Here is a 21275-nt window from a genome sequence, read left to right as displayed (position 1 = left end):
TAGGCAGCCAACGGCGGCATGGAGAGGCTGGGATAAGGCAGTCAATCACATGAGGATTTTAAGACAAGACAACCAATGAAACGTCTGGGAAGCACTCTGGGATATGGTTTAAGAGCCTAGATGGTGGTGGGACTGGAATGATGGGGGGGAGGGGAGGGTCACCTGCAGAGTTTCAACAGATACAATGCTAGGATGGATATGCACGCCAAGACAAAAGGTAAGCAGGGCAGGTAGAGAGAGTTCTGAAAGAGAAGTTAATTTTTCAACGGAAACAAAAAAAATGTTTCTCTACAGCAGGTTCCCCAACCCTGACTGGGGGACTTTAAAAATGATCAGGTTATGGTAATCCATTAAATACAGATCTCTGGGGCCATGGCATTCATAATTTTACCAAATTCAGATTTTGAGAAGTATGGAAATTCTAGACACACAAAAAGCTTTAAGTCAGACTTCTTACTCCCACACTGTTTCTAGAGTATTTTCAACAGACATAAAAAAAATGCAATAAAAAACATGAGTATATTCATAGTAGTCTTATCTGAGTAGGAGTCCTCGTCTCTCCCTTAATTTTTTTCTAAACTATTCATTTTTATGACAACTTTTTTAAAAAGTTTATTCAGCATTTTATATTTGTTTTAGTCAGGAGGGTTATTTAAGGTATCAAGTCTGGACAACCACTTTTTTTTAAGGCATTTATCTATTTGTACTTTGCCAGATTTTCTTTTTCTCAACTGTCAGTGTTTCTAAAAGTGCAGGGCTTGTAAGAGATTTCTTCCATTTTTCCTTTATTTCTGTAATGTTTTCTTTACACCTATTTGGATATTATTCCCCCTAACACTTTCAAAAATATTAACTTAGCAGGTCTTAGTATTTATTCATTATTTGCAAAGTTTTTTAAACCAAAAAAAGGAAAAGAAACCCATGAAAAAACTTTCAGTGTCTGAAAATTGTTTTAGGTTTTTTTCCTGATAGATCCAATTGGATAGGGAAGAAAGAAACTTTGAATTGGTTATGATGTCACATAGTGAAATACTTCTTTAGTACTGATAGATGGAATTAACACTTTAATTCCCTATTAAAATGATGTCCCTGCTGTGAAAAACACTGATTTCAAGATCTACATGGCTCAACAGGCTTGAGGTTCCCACCACTATCAGCAGACAATGAAAAAAGAAAAATACTGATTAAAATACTGAAATGAAATTACTAGTTGCTATGAGAAGCATGACTTTCAGGAAAAAATAAGATGCTTTGCATGAAAATATGCTTGGTAAAAATGTAATTTTTCAGGAAAATTATACCTTTGTTGCCATGTGACTGATAATCTAGATTTCATATTATATTTATTCCCTAAACAATTTAAATTTAAATATCAAGGAATTCTATTTGCTATTCAAAGATAAGAAGAAAATTGTTTTTAGGATATTTCTGCTTTCAAAAGTAAGGGACAAAACAACAGGCATTTTACCTTTTATAGCAATTACATTTTAATTTCTTCTCTTTGTACTTTCGAAGCATTCCCTCCATGTGTAAGACTGAAGGGATTTTGGATTAGTTGACAATGAATGTTAACCAAAGAATTAAAGATAAACCCATTTTAACAGTGTGGTATAGAGAAAGGGGAACTATTATAGAACTGGGATCTAAAAACAGCAATCACTTTCAGTCTAATGAATAAATGTGAAACACACCATAATTTTCTGATTCAGTAAGTGTTGCCATCATCCTGTCCACCCTTCACTTTACACCACAGATTGGCGGTTCATGCATCCCCGGCGCACTTCCTGAAAACAGTATGTTGGGTTTTAGTTCAGTATCTTCTTTCACCCACAAAGGGTGACAGAAAGTGTCCCATGACACATCTCTCCGCCTGTGTTCTCTATGTAACCCAACTATACTTCCTACAGGTGTGTTCCTACCTACATCTATCTACCTTTTCCACGAAACTTTTCCAACCACCAAGTTCACTTTTCTTCCCTCCCCACCTCGGAACAGAACCACAACCACAGAGAAGGGAAGGTGAAAATACGGTCCCACTGGCGTGTTTGATAAAGCTGTCCTGTAGTGTTACCGCGGCAATCAGATCTGAGGACAACACAAATGTTGTCTGGTTGCTAGTACTTTATTGAGATGGAAGATGGTATCAGCACTTATTGTGTGTTGACCACGTACAGGAACTTCCTACCTGTCTCATTTCCTCCACACACAGATCTCTCCTCTGCAGGGGTGTCTTTAGTTATACTTTACACTCCCTTTAGAAACCAGGGGGATGCCTTGATCTTCAGCACGAAAAAGGTCCAAATGCCATAAATCACTGTCAGTGCCAAGATTTCTCAAAATCAACTGGTCACTGAGATCATACCACCCTGCAGAGCAGGGACCTGGAAAGCAGAGGATGGCGTAAGCATGTCCCCACAGTGTGATACTCAGAATCAGGTCTTCACCACAATCCTAAAGGGAGGTTTTTCTGTGCCAAAAATGAATACAAATCATCTGCTTCAAAATCCTTCCAGACCAAAATAATCTCTCTCCATTCCATAATGGCTTGTCTCCAAAATCGGAGAGAATGATCGGCTACAGGAGAGCTACTGGACATGCCTGCCATTCATACTCCAGGAACTTAACTCACGTCCCCGGATCTCATAACCTAGAAAGAAGCAGCACACTCCAACCTTATTGCCTCTAATGGTACCTGTTTTATTGCTTGGTCCTCAACTTCTCAGAAGCACCCCTAAGAAATAATCTTTGAAATCCATTACCACAATCACTGCCCCATGCTGATGTGGGTAGTGCTATGACCAAGAGCTCCATTCATAAAAACTCCCACATGATTTAAGGCCGAGAGACATTTCTCCTGAGGAACTAAATGCTTCTCCCCTTACACATTTCTCCTCTTTCTACTTTGGAAGTTTGGCAACTCTGAGAAAAGTCTTAAACTGAATCCAAGAAGCCATAATAACAATCATTTGTGCAGACATTTTTTCCTTGCTCCTGATTTTCTATTTATATTTACTAAGTAGTTCAAAGTTCTTGGTAATTATAAGTTCCCTCATTCCTATATTAGGACAGATTCAGGACATACATAAATTTAATAAGTGTTTGTCATTCACCATGTTTATGTAATGAAAGCATTGTCTATTCCTAATAATTCTATGAGAGTCAACACTGTAAAATACAAGCTGATGGCGTTGCTTCCTGGAGACAAGTACCCCTCTGGTTATCTCTGACTTCAGAAGCCTTTGCTCCCAGTCCGACTATCCAGGTCATCCGACCACCCTTCGCCAGCCCTTGCCCCCATTCCACAATGGTTCCCTTTCTACTGTGGAACATCAGTTCCTAAGTTTCGATCAAGACAGGGAATTAGAAAGGATTCAGAGAAAGAGAAGCCCGAATGTACTGCTGGTGGTGAGATAAACTGCTGAGGCATGATGGAAAGAGGTCTGGACCTACTTTTTAGACACTTAAAATGGAAGTAACATGTAATCCAGCAATCCCGCTTTTGGGTGTCCAAAGAATACGAACCATCTTCTCTACAACATTTACTGCAGCAGTACGTAAAATAGCTAGGACATGGATGCCACTTGAGACCCCACTGATGGAGGACTGGACGAGGATGAGGGATATCCACCCTAGGGATCAGTATTCAGCCACAGGAAAGACAAAACGCCATCATTTACAGCACAGTGGAAGGAGCCCGAAGGGGCTGTGTGCAGCAAAGCAGCAAGTCAGAATGACAAAGACAAATATTGGGTGAGTTCACTTATATGAGTAAAGTGGAGGATCTGGCAAAGCAAAATAAGTATAAACTAGTGGTCACTAATAATTGCAGTGAGATTTCTGAGGTCAAGAGGGAGAAAGAAAGGGTAAAGGTTTAAAGGAGTAGGAGGCCGTGGGGGAGAAGACCTAAGTTTTACATTTTAGTAAGGTAAATATTGATAGTTTTTTTTTTTTTTAAAGATGATTTAGGATAGAGTTCATGAACTTGGCCCACAATTTTTCACTATTTGCCCACATATCATCCCATTTGTTTTTTGAGGGGAAAGGACTTTTCATAGATCTTTCAATTCTCTCCTTTCACAATAGATTCTCTTCTATGACTCACCCTCCCCTCAAAAACACACACCCAACACTCAGTGTCCATAATCATTCTAGTCAAAAGCTTATTCTCTGAGGTCCAGAGCCATGAAAGTGAATAGAGCTTTCCCCAACACTGAAAGACAAATAAATGAAAGCTAACGGCTTTCCATTGCCAGTGTTTCCAAAAGGTACCACAAACCACAGCAATGACACCTGGGTTCCCCATCCCTGGAGTTTCTCCAACTTCTCCTCCTTCCTCAGCCCTCAGTCCTGCTGTACCTCCCAGGGGCTTAGCATCCTCTGTGGTCCTGCACCTGGGGGACCACACAGGCCCATGAAGGGCTCTGACCCCACCTGCAGGGGATGTGAGTCAGGCCCTAAGAAGTGCGGGACAACAGGAGGACCCGTCCCATCCAGACAAGGGGGCCGCTGTCTGGGGCCACGCCAGCCTCTCCTGCTTCCTATCACCAACGCCTAGTTTCCTGCCCTCTGTCAAGTCCTGCCCAGGCCATGGAGGCCCTGCAAAGAGGCCAGCTCCTGCTCAGGCAGCTGCACAGGCAGAGGGCACAGCATCGGCAGGCCTCCCTCTCACACAGAAGCTCAAGGCCTGGTCCACACGGCAAGCTTGACTGCAGAGCCCACCCCTCCACGCTTCTGGGACAGCGGGTCTAGGTTGGGCCCCAGAACCACATGTCCAGCCAGCTCCCAGAGCTGCCGCGGCGGCAGAGTGAACCTTGGAGATCTGGTCGCACCCTACGGCCACTCATGGCTTCCTGTGCTTGCGCACTCCACAGCTCAGCACCCCAAGTCCTCTCTGGCCAGCTTGCTCAGCACCCCTGGAGGCTGCTCTGCAGAATGGCAGGAAAGCACAGGGTCCGAAGAGGAGCCAGACTCTGCCCTGCTATGCCCTTTGCACGCTGTGGCCTCTGCGGTCCCCGGGCGCTGACCAGGAGCCCCCCAGGCCTGAGGAGCCCGCGGCCGGCGTGGGCTGGCTCAGGGTGAGCCGCATGGGGTCACCGCCCCTCACTGTGGACACGTCCGACCAGGCCGTAGGCCCGCTGAGTCCGGCACTGGCGCGCGTGCAAACCCAGTGAGTCCAGGGCACGAGGGTGCACTGTCCACCCACGCCAGGGCGGACGACCCGAGCTCAGGGGACCCACGAAGCCTGGCCTTCGCGCCCGAGCCTGCCCTGCCTTCCTCAAGGGAGCCCACCCACTGAAGGCCCGGGGGAGGGTGGGGGGAATTCATCCTTCCCCGTCCCCCCACCCAGCACAAGCGAGACGTGGGGGAGGGGAGGCGGCCAGCGAGTCGCCCCAGCCTGACCTCTCCACCCAAGGCCCGCGCTTCTCCTCAGCGGGGCGGCGGTACCCGGTGGCCTCCCACGGGAGCTGCGCCTTCCGAGACCAAGGTCGCACGCAGGAGGCTGGGCCTCAGGAGGAGGCAAGCACCGGAGAAACCCCAGCGCACTCGGTGGTGGGGGGGGTTGTGGGGCCCTCACCGAGGCCAAAGAGCCTCCCCAGGGCCAGACCCCTCGGCAGGTTGAGGCCCCGCCCGCCTCGCCTCCGGGCCTCACCACCCACTCCCGCCTCCAGCCGCGGCCCGAGCCCCCAGCCCCACCTGCGGCAGGCGTGGCGACGTCCCTGCGGCCCTCTGGCGACACAGCCTCGGCACACCCGTGTCCTGTCCAGTCAGTCTCGCGGGTTGGCAGGCCTCGCGCGTCTCCAGTCAGCCGGGTCCGTCACGTGTGTGACGTCAGGGGTGTGCGCCGAGTCTGTCACATGGGTCGGTCACGTGGGTGGGGCGCGTGGGCTCGCGCAGCCGCAGATGCTGGAGCCACGCCGCCTCGTCCTGCCCGAAGCGCCCTCAGGGCCGCGGCCTCGCGCAGCCTCCCTCGTGGGGGGCGGTTCCTGCAAATGGGGTGACCTGGTAGGTGATGTGGGGCCCTCAGCTCCTCTGTGAAGACAAGCTCACTGCCTCAGCGCTGCGTGGCGGGTCAGCCCGGCAAGGGTTTCCTGGAACCCCGCTTTCCAATATGGGGGGGACCCCAGCCACCCTGTGGGGTCAAACACCCTTCCTGAGAGTCGTCCTGGGGAAGCAGCGCTCCTCCAGCTCTGCAAGCAGGAAAAAAAAAAAAAAAAAAAAAAAGCTGTGCCTCACCCGCTGCGAGGCAGCTTCCTTCGCTGCGCTGCGTTCCCCCTCCCCTGGCCTGCTGATGCGCTTTGATCCTCACGCGCTTCAGTTCCAATTTAAGGTTTTCCTCAGGACCCTGTTTCCCCTGTAAAGCACCGGCCACCGTCTGGAATCTGTTTCCCAGCCCGCCCAGCCAGAGAAGGAATTTTTGCCCAGCTTAGCCGTCTCAGAAAGCCCCGTGTCCCAGAGCAGCCTTGTTGAGGGCCTGCTTGGCGTCCTCATTCCACAGCCTTGGCAGTGGAGGGAGGGGTTGGAGAAGAGACACTGATGGGGGCCTGGCGGGGTGAGTGTCCTACTTGGCGAATTCCCAGGATTTTAAAAGTGGAGCCCCAGGCCCCCAGGCCTGCCCTCTTGCTCATACACTCTCAATCTAGGATCCCCATTAAAAATAGTTGGGGAGGTTTTTAAATTCCCAGTGCCCAGGCCAGTTAAGTCAGAATGTCTGAGGGGGACGCCCAGATGGCAGGATTGGTAGGGTTTCCGGGTCTGGGACCTCCCTGTGCCACAGGCGGTGTATTAGCTGCTTTACTAGACTCCTTGGCTGGGAGCTAGTGGGCAATAGCTTAGGACAAGAGAGGGTGGTTGTTTGGCAACTATGTAAAAAGTAAAGCAGCCCCCCAAGAGGGCATTCGGTTACAGTTGAATTTTAAAATCAAGCCTCTAATTTCATTGTATCCAACTTTGTATCTATTGCAGAGATTTGTTCTCCTGTTCCTTACAGAGCAGAAGCAATCAAGCAGGCAGGGTCAGTACTCTTCCTCTTTAGGATGGACGTCGTGCTTTCCCAAAAGTCTCCTGTGAACCTTGGAATGGATGTGAATTCTGTGAGCTCTTCCCTCCGTCCACTATGCCAGTTCACAGACCCCCTGCTTCTTCTTTTCAATACATGCAGACCAGTACTCCCTCTGTTAAAGGCTCACCTCAGGCCCACCTGCATGGAAGAACTCTGGGAAGGCTTCATAAGAGAAGCATTTGCCCAGCTGGTATCTTTTACCACCGCATCCAAAACATCTTGCCCACGTGTTATCAGCTGCTTAGGACCTGGATAGCAGACTAGTCCTTCCATGGAGGAGAAAACACACAAGGAGGAACCCTGAGCACATGTTTGGGAGCACACGAGATTATCCTGGAACTACTCGATCACATGGCTGAGCCCTTCTCATTGATTCTAGGTAAGCAATTTGCACTGTATTTCCTTGTGTCTTTATAAATGAGTTAGGCCACAAGGCGTAACGAAAGCAAGGGTGTACAGTGGGGTTCACATCTGCTCTCTGTCACCACCAGCCCTAGCTAGGTACTTTTAAAGTTCTCCTAACCTCTACTTACTCACCTGTAAAATAGGGATAATAACATCTACCTCGCAGGGTAGTTTCAAAGAGTAGTTTTCTCGGCTATAACTCCCTGGCCTAGTGAGTGGAAATCCTGGGTGCACAATAAGCTGTGACAACAAGAGGAATAAATCATAGCACTCATCTTTGCTGCAGCTCAAGTAGTGGTTGCAACATGTGGGCAGAGAATTGGTTGGCTTATCCCAAACTGAAGACACTCACTTTATTTGGTTTTTAGGTTATTTCGTGCAAACTTAACATGAGTAATATGCAAAGGTTGGGAACTGAAGCATACCGTTACAAAAGAAATTCCTTAAGAAAGCTCTTTCAACTTCTAGCTTTAAGGTGTGGGTGAAACGAGAAGGTAGCGGATTATACTTTTCACTCCTTAAATCAGTGACAGCAGCTTAATGAAATAGTTTCTGGCTTTAGAAGCAATGAGAAAAGATCAATTCTATGATCAATAGTGTATGTATAAGTGGAGACATGCATATGAAATGAAAAAATTTGAAACCCAGCGGCTGGCTTGCCGTATAACTCATTCTTTCACAGACCGATGAATAAACAAAATAACAAGCAGACACAACCTTGGCCCAGAGGTGTATGACTGCCTCCTTCTGTTGTTGTGAGCATATCTGGCAAATGACCAACAAACACAGAAATGATTTTGCAGATCTAAGACGGTGTGAAACATCTGCATGGCCTTAGGAATGTTTCTGAATCTCCTGAGCATCAATTGCCACCTCAGTGAAGTTGGGACAATAGTAATGCAAAGGTATTGTCTATCTGTGTGGAATTAGTGGGCTGGTGGGGTGGGAAAGCACTTAATACAGTGTCTGTGATTGTGCACTATCATTTTATCTCTGCTGCTAGGATGAAAGTGATTTCCTAGATGGATTTGATGATATGTTAGGGAATAACGATCAAACTAATTTCCAACGCCTGATCCTGCCACAAGCTTGGGATGAAGTTCTAGGGTTTTGCAGGCTCTGGGACCCCAGGTCACTCTCAGTTTGTCAGGGAGGAATTGCCAAACTAAGAAAACTGCTAGCAGGACACCTGGGTTCTAATCAGGGAAGCTACTTATGCTCATGGTGACACCACTAACCACCTTCTGTTACTTTTTCATACTACTTTTTTTTTTTTAATAGAAAGCTGTGTTAGAAAGAGTTTTAAGTTCTAACAATGGGAGGACCTTTATAATGAGTTGCCAGACTAGCTTCTCATATCTTGAACAACATTGGGGCCATGTCCAGGCTGTCATCAACGGGACGGACACAGAGCATGCTCCCCTCCCGTGGAGTCCTCTGGCATGGGTGGTGCTTTCTTCGAGTACCGACCACAGCGAACTTTGCAAAGAGCCTAACAAGCCTTTCTGTTTTACTCATTGAGTCATCAAGCATTTCTTAAGCACTTCCTATTGACCCACTGTTGTATAAAGCAACTCCGGAATTTCACTGGTTTGACGCCATAGGGTTGTACGCAAAGTGCATTCCGGATCAGCCTTCATGCAAGTGGTGACGCAGTTCCAGACTCTCCCCTTTGTGTCCCCACCAGGTCTAGGATGTCAGCATCCCCTGCCTGATGCTCAACCCTCAGCCAGAACAGAGGCAAAAAGAAAGGGTCCATGGGAAATTGAGTGTCGGGTACTTAAGCACCTTAGCGCAAAACAGATAGGTATCACTTCTGTCCACAGTAAATGGGATGAGCTAGTTACATGGTCCTGTTGGGATGTGTGGGTGGGATAGATGTTGGGGAACCACCTCCCAGAAACATCTTTACATGGTGAAGAGGGAGTGTGAGTCTCTTTCTCAGCCCAAGCACCCAGATTCTCAGGACAAGCCAGTTTAAAAAATGAAACTTCCTCCCACCATAGAGCTTATAGTCTGGCTCACTCTTACTCTAATAAGGTGCTCCCTCCTCATGACTTGCTGTGCCTTACTGCCTGTTATCAGCATTACCCTCACCTCTATCTACACAGTGCAATCACACATCCCAGAATGCCTTCCCAGTGTCATTCAGGATTAGCGTCTGCTTGGGAGGCGTTCACAAAGGTTTCCAAGAGAAGCAGCTATTTTTCTCAGCAGCAGCTGTTGGCAGGCAGATGAGATCATTGTTGGCTGCTCCCCCTGCTTCCAGTGCTTCTCCCAGGAATCACCTGCTGCAAGGCAGCTGAGATCATCAGCAGAAGCTTCCAGTGGCTCCAGCCATCTCTGGAGAATAACCATGTAACTGTGAGCCTTGATAGTGGCTCTTTCCTGCACTTTCAAATTTGCTGACTAATAATCTTCAGAACTTTCCTCCACAGCTCTTCCAATGCTCTGAGTTAATTTTTTTCCTATACCAATACACAGTGATTTCTGTTCACTGACACAATCTGGACACACCCAGGATGAAAAGTTCAGTGTATTTATTGTATAATCACCAAAAAAGAATTTTCTGTGCCCAATAAGTGCCAGGTCCTATGTTGGAATACCAGAAAATACAATTTGACAAGCCAAAAGGATTTCTCCTCTCATGGTGCTTATTTTTTATAATCTCAGTGAGGAACGCATTCTTAAACATAATAAGCCAATGAAAAGATGTGTGTGTGTCTGTGTGTGTGTGTAGTTATGTAAATATAATGACAAATGCTTTAAAGAGAAACTTTCATGGCTATGTGAGATATTTTTCAAGTGGGTCACCTAAGAGTAGGAGGAATAGACTCCCATCACCGCCACCCAGTTAGAATGGCAAAAAGAAAATCAAGACTAACTCACTGCTACCTTAACAGGCAAAAGAAATGTGGCCAAATCCTTGGGAGCATATGACTAATGAGCCATCTTCAATGAATTGTAATGATGTGATCATATATCCCCAGAGGGGTCACAGTTTATGAAGTTCGCAATAAAGTATTTTCAGAGGCAAGAAAAGCTATTTGATTGGTATGTACCAGACAAAATACTTCATATTAGCAACATTGCTCATGATTTTGGGTCATTCAATAAAATGAAAAAACAATTGGCTACAATTACAACTTTTTTATATATATATGGGAATTTCAGTGTAAAAGGCATTAGGTAACAAGATCAAGGGGAGCAGAGTCAAACATTCCTCTAGGTGTTTCTGGTCAATACACGATAGTGTTCACATTCCCACACATCAGTTCCACTTGTCAGTCCGTGGCTACCATGCCTTTTCCTCTTTCATTTTATAAACTCATATAGACTGGAGAAAGACCGTCAGCGTTCCCAGTATCGTGTGTACTGGTTTCAAGAAAATCATAAAATGTCATTATCGTGTATCCTCTTTCTTTTAGTCTTAAGGGTAATGTTAACATAGTTAACAATTACTAATACTGTTTCTTAGTTTGGAAAAGGTAGCTCTTCATGACTGCGTAACCAGGCCCCATCCTAACCACAAGTGGAATCTACTAATTATTTATGAAAACATTCTTGGTTCTTTCCTCTCTCTGCCTACTCAGCCTTTAGAGTTAGGCTCTCCATCTGCCTTTTCTCACCCACTGAATAGTGGAGGAGACTTGCTGCCTCTGTCCTGGAGAGCAAAGCTCAACACTAGCCAGTCCAGCTGCTTCCCCATGGGGTCATTGCCCAGAGCCAGACGCCAGCCTTGGCTTTTCTAGACGAGTAGACAAAGTCTACAAGTAAACACGTATCCTGTCAACCCGTGTTTATAGAACCCCTTAGGATGTTGGACCCCAGGATTAGAGCCGAAGAGGACATCAAATTCCTATTCTGATGGAGTTTGGGGGTGGCTACAAGGAGGAAGACGTCAGGAGCTATGAGCTGAACTTTGTTGAGGGGGTTTCCCAGAAGTGCCTTCTAACCAAAACCTAGTGGTTGCTAAGAAAGATCCCCTGGCACAGAAAGTATCCTGCAGAAGGAACAACCTTAAGAATCCCAGACATGGAAGTGGCCTCTTGGGGGGGCTGGAAGGTGATGTAATAAATAAGGTCAGAAAAAGAAGGAGTTGCTTTTCACAGGACCTGGTTGGTCAGTTTGAACTTTTGGAACAATTTAGAGCCCTCAAAGGCTGTAAACTGTGAGGGGGATGGGAATGAGCTTTCCATTTTGGAATTACCCTCTGGCTGCCATGTGGTGAATGGAACGGAAAGGGGGAAACATGAGGGAGGGGGGAAGAGCCATAATTCAAGTAAGAAATTATGGTTTAATCTGTGGCAGTGGGACCTTATCTGAACTTACTTTGCAGCTCATCTAGAAACCAGCCCTCACCATCCTTTGTAGATGCAAAGTCCAATTCCACATGAGTCTGAAGTTCTCCACATGAGACCACATGTGCTTGTCACCAGCTGCCTGCCAGGCTCTCTCTGCCGGTCACCTCAGCTGTATGTCCCCAGCCAGGCCCTTTTCCACTTACCTTCTGGGACAAGTTTTTCATGTCTACTGCAGACCTATCCCTAGATATTCCTACTTAAATGCTCTCTGTTTTCTGATGCAGAGACCATGCCATGTGCTCCACTCCTCGGAGAACCTGCTGTCTCCCATTCCTCGCCTCAGTGCCCTGTTTGCCCCCTACCTGCTTCCAACTAGAACACTAGAATCAGCCCAGACCTACGTCACCCGTGCTCCTTAATACTCATCATAGGAATTTGCTCAGCCTGCATTTAATGGTGACTTTGACCCAAATCAGCAAATTCATCTTATATGATAAGAGCACTTATAAGTTTTTGGCTGCTGGAAAGGATAAAAATGCTAAATGACACAAAATTCTTTAAAGAGGCTCACAAACTGATTGGAAAGCCAGAGAATATTTAGCTAATAATATGAGATATATTTAACTGATGATGTGAGATATTTACAGGTGACAGATACTGATTCCATTTGGATGCTGACTGTGCCAGGCTCTGTGCCAAATGCATGACATGTTATATTTTTTATTTATTATAACCCTGCAAGATGGGTGTTATTCAGCCTATTTTTTAAATAAGGACATTAGACGCACAGGCGTTAAACGGCTTGCCAAGGACGGTACAGGTGGCAAGTGGGAATGGTGGACTCAGTTACGTTTCTCTTCCCACCGGGGATTCGCTGTTACTCCTGTGCTGTGGGTGTTTGCCCGAGGGTCATTTCACAGCCCAGTCTAACTGCCCTGATATTCACTTAAAATGTGTTCTCTGAAGGAATATGGTGGGTTGAACAGTGACAAGGATGGGAGAATGCTTTCAACTTATATGGTAACTCCCATTTCTTTATTGTAGCTGAAACCAGGTCATAAGAGGAGTTAAATTCATTGAAATAACCTGTAAAATCATCCTGAGGCTGCACTGCAGCTCAGCGCCATCTTTGCTTGGTGATATCTGCCCTGAAATCAGAATAGAGGGGTGATACCTGTGATACCATGGCCACGTGAGGGAGTCCAGAGTCGTGAGTTCACCCAAAGGCAGTGAGGACTCAAGAGAGTTTTGAATCCTGTGTTCTGGACTAGCATCCTACATCTTTGCCACTTTTGTGTCCAGCCTTCTAGTGAGAAAATACAGATCTCAGGCTGTTTTCCTTTGTGTAAACGCCATCACCATTTCCCCATTTCCTGTAGCAGAACGTGGTGAAAAACATTTATCACAACAGCATCCACCCAAAAGAACAGATTCAGAAAACCACCCTTGGGTGGGGGGGATGGGGACATGTTACTTAGGAACATGTCCTGCCTCCCAGCAATTGAGCTTTGCATAACAAGGTACCCGAGGGAGGCAGATGCTGCCCTGGGCCCAAGCACTCCAGGGTGGGGTCAGCCCTCCTCTCTGCAGCTCCCTGGGTTGTCCATCCTGTAGCAGCCCAGCTGCCAGGGCTCTTGCCACATGACCTCATTTAAGGCAGGACAAAGGGGGGAAGAGGAGACACACCAATGCTTTCCTAAAACCACCCCCGCAAACACACACAAACCCCACCAGTTTTCTACTCACAGTTTAGGGGCCAGAAATGAGTCAGATGAAAACCCCTAGCTGCAGGGGAGATGACTGAGAAAGTGAGGCTCTAGCCACCTGGGAGAGGAGGGACGCACAGAAGGTGGGTAAGAGGTCCCAGGACAGAGAGAAGGTTGTAGAGGTGCAGGTCCCAATGAGGCAAAGGAAGGTGTGGTGTCAGGGTACCTGATGGAGGAGGGTGTGGTGAAAGAAGGGGGTGAGCAGAGTGGACATTGAGATGTGAAATCTTGGAAACTGAGATTGTGGAGGAGTTGAAGTTTTCTGAAATGACAAAGTCTTTGATCCGGACGTGGAGCCAGCAGCTGAATGTATGGTGAATGGAGGGCAGGAACCAAAGCAGGGTCACTTCTGTCTCCCCAGCTTCCATCCCCCTGGCACCTGCCACAGAGGAGGCCTTGGACAAAGGGACAAAAGTACAACTTCCCAGTCAGTCATACTTGCCTCTGCTGAGATGAGACCCTCTTGTCCAACAGCTTTCTTCTCTCCCATCCAAAGCCCCGAGGTGCCAGATCCCAAGGTCACATCTTAGCCCCTCTTACATGCTCTGTGGTTAGCTGAATGTATCACATTATCTCAGCCAGGAATCTAACAGCTGCTCTTGACTCCTTTTTCTTTCTTTCTGCATCTTACCAGTTGCAAGGTTCAGTGATGCTGAGCATTATCTTTTTATTATTTCTGCTTTTCCCATAATACCTTGGTCAGAGATCCATCCTTTCTTATGAGGACTTGGGTAGTAGTCTTTGAAATGATCTCCCTCTATAGAAATATGGTTTTTCTTAATACTTTTTTCAATTAATTTTTTTTCAAAAACCTCTAAAGACACATGTGAACCCCAATCTGCAAATCTAGGGAAAGATGTACAAAATGCCACCTCTTGCTCCTGCCAATGCAGTGTGACTAGACCGGCATCCACATTTCACCCAGTGATCAGCATACACAATTGGACATGTAGGGGATTACTGTCACTGCCGTTTGTTTTCACAAAATGGGGTAGATCCATATGCCCTGTGCGCTATATTAGAGGTTTCTAAAGCCAGTATCTGGTATACTCTTGTTTTTCAGTAATTGAGTTGTTACTTTTCCTTATAGTAGTTATCATTTCTTATAATCGCATCCATAAGTGCCCATTACATTGCAGCACTATGAGGACAGAGGCCTTGACAACATGGTTGGTCACTGATGGGTTACTACTACTAGACAAGGTTTTGTGTCAAATAACAGTTTTTGAATAAATGCATGGGTGGTTAAATAGCGATCACAAATAATGTGTCACTAAAATGAGAACTGAAATTTGCTGATGAAGTACTACTGGCCAGTACCCAGAGGAGCATTGCGTGCCATGTGCATTTCCTCCTCATTACTAAAGCCATAGGAAACAGGGACTATTACTGCTCCGCTAGACAAAAATGGAAGCTGAAGGAAATGGTTACTTGTGCAGGGGTCATGGCTACAAGATGTAGGACCAGGATTACAATCAGGTCTGTCTGACTCCAGGCTGTGAAGGACTTTAACAGGTGAATTGCCTTTCTAAAAATTTGAGCATATTTCAAAGTTTTCCCAAATTATACATTGTCTTCCTCTTGCATTTTGTTAGAGCTTCTTCAGAAGGGCATTTTAACTAAGCAGGGTGTGTGGTCTGTAATATTGTGATCGATAGGAGATGTTTAGGTTGAGTTATTCAGATGACCGAAGTATAATTCTCACACATACTTGCTCTTCATCCACAGTCCCCAGCAGAATTTCCCCTCAGAAATTTCCTAAGTGTTGAGAGTGATAAAGTTGTCTCTTGGTACGTTAATGAAGATAACTTGGGGCGGGGGTGGGGTGGGGGGAATGCTTGAAGAGGGGGTTGGTTGTCAGGGAAACCAACCAGGTCTGCGCTGACCTCCCAGGAGGAGAAGGGCTGATGGTGAAGTTCACTTGCTAGTCCCAAATGAGTTCATCACTCATGCCTGTGCAGAAGTCTCCATGAAAAATCAGCGTTGGTTCCATGTGAAGACTTGGAAGCTCTGTGCCCTTCCTCTATACCTCACCTGCATCTCTTCAATTTGGCTCTTCCTGAGTTACATCCTTTGTCATTGGGGACCTAGTGAGTAGATGGGTTTCCTCAGTTCTCTGAGTCACTCTAGCAAATTAATGGAGCCTAAGGAGGACATCCAGGGAACCTTGGATGTGAGCCCGTAGACCAGAAGCACAGATAGGAGCCTGAGCTAGCAGCAGATGCCTGATGTCTGAGGAGGGAGTGGGGGGACTTCCTGTCTAACCCCAAGCTTGCTGGGGCTTGAAAAGTTGTCTGAAGTAGAGGATGGTCTTAGAGACTGAGTCTTTATCCTACAAATTCAACTCAGGATTGAGTTGTATTCTCAGATACCCCACTCATGTCCAAGTGTAGGGAAGTATAGGGAAGTGCAGGGTAGTGTAGGGAAGGCTGCCCAGCACCAGCACCCCAGCAATGCAGAATCAGAAAGAGCCGCTCCTGACTACTCACCCCTGCCCCGCTGGAGGGCACATTTACTCACACGCTTCACAGCTGCAGAGACTATAAAATATCACGAGTTATTTCTTTTTGAAATAAACCTTTAAATAATTGGACAGTGTATTTTATCTGATCAACAGATTGAGCAACTAGTATTAATAGTTTTACTGCAATAAGTCCTATTTTCAAGAAAGTACATTTTGAGGAAGGTTGAAAGAGCTGTGACCAAGCGTACAGAAACTTTCTTGGATATTGCACAAATAAAAGCCCCTCTTTTGTTCCTGTATATGCACATGTGGATAATATTTTGTTTTCTGGGCAGTTTGCATGAGAGGAAGAGGATTTGAATTTCCTGGAAGCATTCCTATAAACAATAAATGGCCCCTACGCTGCATCTAGAGAACCAGTTGTCTGAACTGTGGGATCCTGGACTAGCGGCATTTTTCTTTTCTTTTCTTCTTTTTTTTTTTTTTTATAGAGGCATGTTTTATTTATTTATTTATTTGTATGTTCTGTTTATACAAGCACTGGGTACAGTCAGAAGCACGGGAGGGTGAGAGAATTCACCAGAGCCAGAGCGGGGAGCAGAGCAGGCGGAAGGACCAAAGACACTGCTGAGGGGAGCAGAGGGCGGCAGGAGAGGTCTGCGCGCCATGTGGGACCCTCCTCCAGTGGCCAGGGAGCAGCCAGGGATCGAACCGGCACCGCAGAGGCTGCGGGCAGCTTCGCAGCCCAGCGCTCAACCGCTGCACCACCGGGGAGGCCCTTTTTTCTTTTTTTCTTTTCTTTTCTTTTTGCAAATTAGTGTAGAACAAAGAGCTAGAAAAGGAGGCACTTGGGCAGGGGATTAAGAACTTTGAAAACAGGGATTGAGTGGAAATTGTCTTCTCTGTGATGTGTCCTATGAATCCCCTGTGCAGAACAGTTACCACAGCAGACCTGTCTTCCATCCTTTCAAAGACCTTGCTTACCAGGTTGACGCTTGATTGGTGTCTGGGAGCTTGCATGTGGGGAAGAGCATGATTCTCAGAACAGACAGAATTAGGTCATTCCATGAAAATTGGTTTATCCTGAACACTTTCCTGCCTTCTGGAAGTCTGGAATTTGGGCACAGCATGCCCCCATGGTTAGACTGCAATAAAAACTGTGCCCACTGAGTTCTTAACTAGCTTCCTTGGTGGGCCGCAGCCAGCAGAGAACTGTAACCACTAGCTGCTGGGGACTGTGTGCATCTGGTGACTCCAGGTGGGGAGCATCCTGGGAGCATCCTCCAGGATTGCCCCAGGTCTCCCTTTTCGCTTTGGTGACTGCTGTCACAATCACAAGAGGGGAGCCTTTGGCTGTTGTCAATCATGTTTTGAATGTGATTGTGTCTTTGGGAGTTCTCCTAGCAAATGGTGAAATTTGGGGTGATCTTGGGGACCTTGCACATAGTCCCTTGCTCACCACCTCTGACCATCTTGTTTATTTCACATTTATTGAGTGTTTATCTGTCCCATCTCAGCGCTCACCTCCCAGCCAAGGCCCCCACCTGATACCTTCTCACTGCCTTTCGGCTTCCCACAACCTCACGTTTCCCAATGACATGGAACTCCATAGCCATTTCTGCACTGTTCAGTGTAGAACCCTTGGGCCCCTGAGCACGCTCACTCTGTGGGTCTCTCTTGATCAATCACGGGATGACTAAGCCCAAGAGTGCACTTCCTGCAGCACAACCGTGCCACGCCATGGCTGGCCTCACCACAGGCAGGGTCACTCTCCATCCCGGGTCCCTGACTGCTGCCCACCCTCCTTCCCTGCAGCGTCTTCATTCCCTCACAAGCACAGACCTTGTCCTTTGCCGCCATTGCTCTCACCTATCTTTACTCTCAAAAACACAAAACCTGCTTCCACAAGCCCCCCTATCGCCTGCTCCCAGACCTCCCCCAGGTCCACTTCTCCCCCATGGAGGTGCGTCGCCTGTCCCCAGGCCAGGACATGGCTCAGTGACACCCCCCTCTTCTCCTGCATCATCATTTCTTGCTGCACGGGATCTTCTGACCAACATGAAGCACTTCCCCACTTAAAAACTCCCTCTGCTTAGCCCCTGCCCCAGTTACTGCCCAATCTCTGTCCTTCCCTTCACAGCAAAACGCACAAGAGTTGTTTTTATCTGCTCTCTGAATTTTCTTCTGTTCTTTCCTGTATCACCTCAGGTTTTCAACTGTTCTTTTTTCAAATCTGTTTTTGGGGTCCTTAGGCCATCCTGCCATGGCAAGGCACCTTGTGGGGAGTTGGAGGTAGTGGGGAGACCCAGTACTCCCTCCCTCAGCTTTGTCATCCTCATGTCCCTGTTTCTGTTTCCTTTTTGAAGGCACAGTTCCTTTCAACTGAATCACGGCTTCCTTTTACCTCCTGGCATGAATTGCTTTGTTCTCTTAGTGGTTCCAAACTAATCCCAACGACCAAACTCCTGTTTTCAGGCCGGCCGCCCTATGTGTGATCTGGTGGTAGACTCGCTGACCCGGCTCAAGTGCACACAGAAGTGCGAACATTGGCCACAGCCATGCCCAGCTCTAGCCCACTGCTTCTTCTGGGAGCCGGCAGCTCAGGGCAGCGCCACCTGCTCCGAGGCAGGGGAGGCACTGGAGGCAGCGATGGAGTCAGTTGCGTGGTGGCACTGCATCCATGTTTGGCTCTTTCCTCCCTCTTTTTTTTTTAAAAAAAAGATTTATTTATACAAGCACTGGGGAACAGGCCAGAGGCGCGGGAAAGTGAGAGAATTCACCAGAGACAGAGCAGGGAGCAGAACCGGCAGAAGGACTGAAATACACTGCTGAGGGGAGCAGCAGGCTGGAATCAAACCTGCACTGCAGAGGCTGTGGACAGCTTCACAGCACTGCGTTCAACCCACTATGCCAGCGGGGGAAGCCCTCTTTCCTCCCTCTTAAAGAGCTGGCATCACGTGTTGTCTGGGACAGCAGCACTGGCAGTCTCTGCATGTGTGCGCAAGGACGAGGTTGGAGTTCTCTCTGTATCTTCAGCAGTCGACTCTGTCCTCGGCTTGTTGATACCACAGAGGGTCTTACAGGCAGCTTCTGCATTTTGGGTATGGACCTGAGCATGCTTTGCCCCAGTCTTGCCTTCCTCCTTGCCATGCACTGTCTCTCTCCCATGCCACTTCCCACGGCCTCCCAGCTCTCTGCCTGCCCAGGCACTCAGTGGGAGTGACAGTGACACTCATCCCTTCAGCCAAGGCCAGCCTCGGCGATGTCAACTGAGGGAGGAGCCCCTGCGTGCTGGAGGGCTGTGGTGGAAGGAAGGGGCCGGAAGAGTGGATTGCACACATGTGGGGGTCGACGCTGTTCCTTTACATGCTGTGACTCCTTGCACAGCAGTCACTTATAAGAGGGCCCATAATTAGTAGAGGAATTTCTGTGTTAATAAGCAGGAGACAGATTCAATAAAATAAAAATGAGTGTCAGCATTTAGAAGGTTCTCCCTCCATTCCCAAATCAATTATTGGCTATTCTCTGCTGATGATTGAGGAATGATAGTAACTTAATTAGCTATTTTTTTCTATTTAAGAAAATCACATCGTTTTGATTTAAATGCAGCCAGCAAGCCACCCAGGAGGCTGCAATATCAATTTCAAAGAGCCCCAAAGCCTGTCTCTGGGGTTCAACTAAAGAGACAATAGAAAACATAAAATTCTAACTCTTTTTTTAAAATTAAATTCTATTTTAATACAAAACATCGTTTATTACTCTACGGTTACTGTGTTAGAGTGAAAATTCATGTCAAAGGAAATCAGTCCAGACTGGGTGTGGATGTGAAGTGTGGATGAGCCTGAGAGTACAAAGTGAAGAATAACAAGTGGTGTCCAGATGGAGAGAGAATCGTGCATTTCAAGCCCCGAGTAGTGCATCAGAGCTGCTGATTTTCTCATCCCCATAGTTCAGTGGACTACCCATGTCCTTATTTGCTAGGATGTAAAAAAAGTTTTCATTTTCTATGAAGCAGTATATGTTATTAAAGACTCACATCGCAGTGCACACCACTGTAAGCCATAGATGTCCTAAGTGTTTTTTTCCAAAGACTCACTTAGCAAGTGAGGAAATTTGCTAGCAGCTGTGTTACCTGGGTTCCCTACCAGCCTTTCAGAGGTTTTGTTGGCCTTCCTTTCTTATCCTAAAGCTTTCTGTTTCCTCGCATTCTCATTTTGAATTTCTTCATTTCTCTCCACTCTCACTGACCCTTGTCATCCATCGGAAGGAGTGAGCTCATTGTGGTCAGCTCTGTGGGGAAAATGCCAGGTCAATTGCGGGCACCATCTCCCCCAGTGGGTTTTAGTCCTAAGAGGAATACAATGTGGACACTTAGATTACTTGGAGGCAGAATAGACAGGTTTGCAGCAAGGGCCTCAAGAATTCAGAAAACTCCAGTCTGAATCCTGGGTGGGGAGATGGAAGTAGTCGTCATGGTCATCACAGTGAAAGGCATGTGAGAGCTGAAACCTGCATGACAGGTGTGGCTGCAGCTGCCACATAGGAGAATGAGCAGGTGGAGCTGCACGAGATGGCCCAGGTGGGTGACAGGCCCTGGGGCTCTTTCTCCTCACACTCCGCGGTTTGGCGAGCCCATCTCACTGGGGCAGGCCTGGTGTGGCTTACATGGCAGGAAGCAGAGCAGTACCTTTGTGGGGAGAGCGCAGTCAGGGCGACCATCCAGCGTGTCCTCGCAGCAGCACTGATGCTCTGAGCTTCCAGTCTGTGTTGGCTGTTAGACGTGGGCAGTGGTGACGACCACGTGTAGGCCTCTTGCCAGCGAGGAGCGTGGCCTTACGTGCAGGCAGCAGAGGCTGTGAAAGGAGCATTTATTCTCTCCCTTTTTAGTGGTAGAGACATCTGTTTACCTTCTCTTAGCCCTCTGTGAAGCACACAGTAGGCGTGGAAGATGGAAGTTTAGAAAGATTAGGAGGGAAGGACAGAAGGAAAGGATAAAAGAGGGTATTTTTTTTTAGCCATTTCTGTCTACTTGATTACCTATAGCGCTGTCGAACTCCTCTGAATTTTAGAACCGGTTTTCTGAGTCCCTGCTACCCACCTATAGGGTGGCAGTGATGTAGATGAGACTATTCTTATAATTCTTCTAATCAGGACATATAACCCAAACCCCTAAAAGAAGATATTGACACAACTGACTTCATAAGACCACTTAATTTTGAGTCTATGAACAAAGAAAGAAGAGACCACCCAGCAGGAGAACGTGTCACCAGGTGTGG

At 47.1% G+C, this 21275-nt stretch overlaps 2 long non-coding RNA genes across 2 annotated transcripts in view; one reads left to right on the top strand and one right to left on the bottom strand.

The window, feature by feature from the left end:
* The window catches only part of LOC129145661 (uncharacterized), a 202300-nt gene extending 196531 nt beyond the window's left edge, over nucleotides 1–5769 (bottom strand). The window contains exon 1 of the long non-coding RNA XR_008551573.1: nucleotides 5695–5769. This is a non-coding gene — a long non-coding RNA (uncharacterized LOC129145661). The remainder of the gene's footprint in view (nucleotides 1–5694) is intronic.
* Nucleotides 5770–5919: 150 nt separating this feature from the next.
* On the top strand, nucleotides 5920–10633 carry LOC119242772 (uncharacterized). Its single transcript, XR_005124572.2, has 4 exons — nucleotides 5920–6003; nucleotides 6964–7439; nucleotides 8148–8370; nucleotides 10369–10633. It is a non-coding gene; the product is annotated as an uncharacterized LOC119242772 (long non-coding RNA).
* Nucleotides 10634–21275: the final 10642 nt, after the last annotated feature.

This window comes from Talpa occidentalis, unplaced genomic scaffold, assembly GCF_014898055.3.
Source record: "Talpa occidentalis isolate TD23 unplaced genomic scaffold, MPIMG_talOcc4v2.1 talOcc4.13, whole genome shotgun sequence".
Taxonomy (NCBI): Eukaryota; Metazoa; Chordata; class Mammalia; order Eulipotyphla; family Talpidae; genus Talpa; species Talpa occidentalis.
Note: the sequence above shows the minus strand (reverse complement) of the source record. Positions and strands in the feature narration are given on the sequence as shown.